We start from the raw sequence: 5131 nt of genomic DNA, 5'->3' as shown, positions 1-5131 counted from the left end.
CACCTTTTAAGTCAATAATGCAATACTTAGAGAAAATGGTACCACAGCAAAATATGACAGCACAGGAAATGCAGATGAACTGCTAAAATGGAGAGACTTGCTATTCATCCACCCAAAAAGTGGTGCTTCCAATATTCCCCACACCTGGTATCTTGAACAGCACTTAAAATCTCCGTCCTCTATAGAGAATCCAAGTTCCTACCTTTGTGATTTTTCCCTGTTACCTACTCATCAGTAAATGCCTCAGCAAATGACAAAGAAAAAAAGAGATAAGTATTTCTAACAAAGAGGACATTCAAGTAAATTCAAAACCCCACTCACATCCATTTTTCTCCTTTAGGGGTCTATTCTCTGATCAATTTGAAGAGATTTGTGCTGCTAAGTCCCATTAATGCTAATGCAGGGAGTTAGGCCCTCTACCACCACTGCCCACGACCGGAACAGACTGATACCCACTCTACTGACCTGCAGAGCCCAGCCTCACTTGTGAGAAAACTCAAGAGTGTCTTGCATCTTCATCCCTTAATGGAGATCTGAGCATATGGCAAGAATCCAAGGCCTTTGCTCAGGTTGTTTATCTTTCAATACTACTTTCAAGTCACTTACTGGCTGGAAAAAAAACTGCACTGTGGTTTAAAGTGAAAGCACTCAGCTTGCTGCTCCTAGTTCCTCCTCCTCCTCTTCTGTTTTCATCTCTCTCTCTTCCTCCACTTTTAACAAATAATAAATGACTATAACCATGGATCCTCTGTAGAGCTGCTCACCACTGTGATAGTTATTATAATGTGGTGTCATAAAACAGGTCATTTTTTTATAGTAGGTTGGCTTCAGTTACTTTATAACTCGGTTATTTTATTAACTTTTAGTCATCTTTCTCTTTTCCTAACTTTCAGTCTCTACAAATCTTAATGAAAAACCACCTAAATCGTGGGTGGGGGAGGGGGAGATGGGGGGGCAGGAGCTGAATTTTCATTCTGAAAGCACCTGAAATATACTGGCTGCTGTTGGCATCCTAATAAGTCACGCCACCCATGGCTTCTATAATCGAAACGTCCCTGAAAAGGTAAAGAGGAGGCGTGAGGAACGGAGTGAGGAACGGAAGAGAGGGCAGCACTGTTTATAAAACAAGAACCAACTTTATGTAAGAGGATTACATCAATCAAGGTTATTATGTAATTAGTTGGGACACACAGACAACTTATACAAATACACGACAGCATTCTACAAGAGTGATCTAATGCATTTCAACTTATGTTAGTATAACTTCAGCCTCTGGCCCAGTACCAACTCTACAGTGGTTTCTGTGTCAAAGAGCCTTGTGGAGTATTTACTTTTGACCATGCTCTGTATGAATGACTTAGAATTCATTCAAAAACAAATGTCTTTTGCTTCTCCTTAACTTAATAGGCAACAAAAAACTTCACAATGGATGGGGCAGCAGAATTTCCTCTTTGATAACCAGCCAGGGGAAAAACTTGTTATGCAGAGGAACGGACAACACATCCTTGTATAACAAACATACCTCTTAAACAAAAACAAGGTCACATATGGTTGTGATGTGGTATTCAACCAGAGCACTTCTGATTGACATGTATATGAATGCCGTGAGGTGGAATGTAAATAGAAAATGTTTCATATTCAGGTGTTTTAACTTCACATTATGGAAAATAATAAATACTGAATAATGTAATGTATTTCTATCTTGGGGTTCTAATGACTAACCACTTGAGCTCTGCTTTTGTGGTTTATAATGTCACCAGAACCCTCCATGGAATTATATATAGAATAAATGATAGGCAATGTTGAATTACAAGGCTATCAGGCTATAATACATAAAGTAAGTACCTAATATAGCCTTGTAAATTATAGGCTTTTATGGTCTAGCATTTTACAGCATAATGTCACAAACTGCAGTGATACAATATATTGATAAGGGATATGATATCATATTAGGTTTCAAAAAAATGTCCCTGACACTACATTAGAGCCAAATTATTTCACAGAACCACAGGCTCAGAGCTGGAAGGATCCTTGGAGGACGTCACGCTCAATGCTCCCTCACAAACCACCACCCAAATGCACACATCCCCATGTCCCTCCTCCGCAGCCCTGACAGATGGCCATCCTGCCTCAAACACTCCCAGCACTGAAAATATTAGGGGGAAATGGCAGAGAAATGCCTCAAACGTATGCATGTAATAAAGACAACCATTATTAAGTAACAACTGTAAAGGTTAAATGCCCACATTGTCGTACAGACCACAATACTGTAACAGTTTTCACACACACACACACACACACTTGCACACGCACACATGCATGCCCGCGTGCACACACACGCTCTTTTACCAACAGGCTCCCCTTCTTCGTTTTTTCATAAGGAGTGAGAAGGGATGTAAGAAGAGAAACAACACTTCTTCTGAATATTTCTTTGTATCTCTTCCTTTTGTCTGTTTCATATACAGTAATCATTACCTGATGGGATTCTACCCTGTTATTCGATCCCAGACACACACAAGAAAGTCAGGACCAGAACAACACACCATCTGACTGGATTCTGAAGGACTCCAGGCTTCTTTCAAAATGAGAAACAAAGAAGGAAGACACAGTGAACCCACATGCAGTACTTGTGAGGTTTTCTGCAAACTAGAAGCATAACATATAAGCACTGACACAAGCCTCATTGGTGTCTGACCAATTCTTTTCCGTGTACAATAATTAAAAACTAGATTGTGTTGACCCATTGAGAAGAATGGAATTCTGTCAGTCTTTGGGGGCTTATGTCTCCAATAGAGTAGTTCCAATGGGGCGATCAAGGATAACATATACAAATATAAATCACAGACCCAATCACCTCAATACAAGGGCTTCTAAGAAATACCCCAGTATCTCATCCCCAAATCTACTCCTCCTCAGACTATCAAATCCTCACTTGTAATCATTCTAAACAAATCATTCCTTATACCTGCATTGCTCTCACTTTCTACTTCCTGGTTGTGAAATTCCTTTTATATCCTATCAACAAGCAATGGACTTCAGGGTGAAGAGTCAAGAGATACAGAAATTAGTGTTCCACAACACTTAATGTCCCATGCTCCTACATCATTAATTGGTTTGCGTGGTACTGTATCTGTAGAAACACTTTCAGAGTCAACCAGGAATACAGAATAATGAGAAAAGCAAGAAGCAGTCTAAAACACATGTGAGGGAATTATTCTTTGTGTAAAGCTACTTCGATTTTATTATTATCATTCAACACAAACACTAAAAGGATGCAGAGTGACGGGATGTTCCCATTCCTGCACACATAAGGTAAGCAAGAAGGTCTCACTTTCTTTCTCGAAGCAAAACTTTGGCCCAAATTAACTTTGCTGACTCAAATCATGAGTTACAGAGTTTATTCCATAGGATATATTTTGTGGAAATGTGGAATGTGGAAAATAGTAAAGGCTTACTAATGACTTACTCAATATAGCGCATGGCTAACATTTACTGAATACTATGTGTTCTAAACTGACACTGTGCTTGACATGGGAAGTATCTTTACTTCTTAAGGAAACCCTATGAGAAGAGTACTATTATTTGCACCATTTTACAGATACGGAAGCACAGAAGGGTTAAGTAATTTCCCCAAATCACACAGCCATTAAAAGGTGGAGCTAGGGGCACCTGGGTGGTTCAGTCAGTTAAGCCTCTGCCTTTGACTCAGGTCATGATCCCAGCGTCCTGGGATCTAGCCCCAAGGCAGGCTCCCTGCTCAGTGGGAAGCCTGCATCTCCCTCTCCCTCTGCCTCTGCCCATCCCCCTGCTTGGGCTCTCTCTATCTCTCTCTCTCAAATAAATAAAATCTTTAAAAAAATAAAATAAAATAAATAAAAGGTGGAGCTAGAAATTGTGTTCCAGCAATCTGATTTTTCTTTTATGAGCACTATAATATAAGTGTGGCACATTTTAGGAGGCTTGTGACTGCCCAGTGCAGTTTGGAGTATCTTATCAGGCAGGTGGCTATAATAAAGCATGTGGTCAAAAATAACAGAAGGAATCACAGGCGGTACTTAATCAGCATTTATTAGAATCCTGCTGGCCTAAAACTAGCAGAAAAAATCCTCTCACATCCTGGGCAAAGATTTTTACCTTTTGTTCAAAATGGGATTCCGTTTTTAAGACTCTTGAAAATAGCCTTTCCCCCTTCCTGAGAGAAGAAGTACATTTTTAGGAAGCCCCTCCCCACTTTAGGACTTTGGAACAATTCTGTTTATGAATCCAAGGCTTTCTGAAAAAAACTCCTTGGCTCCACTTCCAAAACAATGTAGAGTTTGGAAGGTAGAATTGAAAACATGGGGCACCTTTGAGTATTTTTGTTAACATTTCTTCCAGCCAAACCTTCCAAAAACTTTTCTTGGTGGCATTGAGTCCCTTTGGAGCCAGATGCAGCGAGATAACAGTGGAGAACACAAAAAAGGAGATGGGAGCCAAGGGGAAAGACAGGAGGAGGGTCAGGGATGACAGGGTCGGCTGAGAGGAGGAGAAACAAGCACGTCAAAGGCACCAAAGGTTGGACAGCCCGGCATCCAGCACATCATGCCACTGCCATCAGGAATAAGGTTTGGACTGGTCCTCCCCACCCACAAGCCTTAGGGGTGGCACAGCCTGGTTTAGGGGTAATACAGGTCAGTGTTTGGGGAGAAGAAGAAGTCAGAAGAGCTGCACTCCGTCGGACAGGCCAAGTACAGAATTAATGTGCATGTGCGTGCATGTGTGTGTGTGTGTGTGTATGTGTGTGAGGGCGCACCCACACACATGGTGGGGAAGGGGAATGAGAGGCAATGTGGATGTGCCAAAAACAATATCCAATTACCAATGTGACAAGCTAGTGGAGTAATGTTTTTGAAGGGACTAGTCAGAAGCCTAAAAAGTATTAAGTTAAGTTATATACAAAATGCCACACCTAAAATGGAAATAGTATTTGAGTAAGAAATTCTACTATTATTTTTCCCTTTAGGGCTTTACCAGGAACACCTGCAAATATGAAAAACAACACACACACACACACACACACACACACACACACACACAAATCCAGCAAGAATAGGGCACTTTCTGATTGACAAGGATAGCAAAGAACACAGAA

Source organism: Eumetopias jubatus, unplaced genomic scaffold, assembly GCF_037043125.1.
Source record: "Eumetopias jubatus isolate StellerSeaLion01/CBP00866 unplaced genomic scaffold, mEumJub1_p1.0 scaffold_16, whole genome shotgun sequence".
NCBI lineage: Eukaryota > Metazoa > Chordata > Mammalia > Carnivora > Otariidae > Eumetopias > Eumetopias jubatus.
This window is presented reverse-complemented; position numbering follows the sequence as displayed.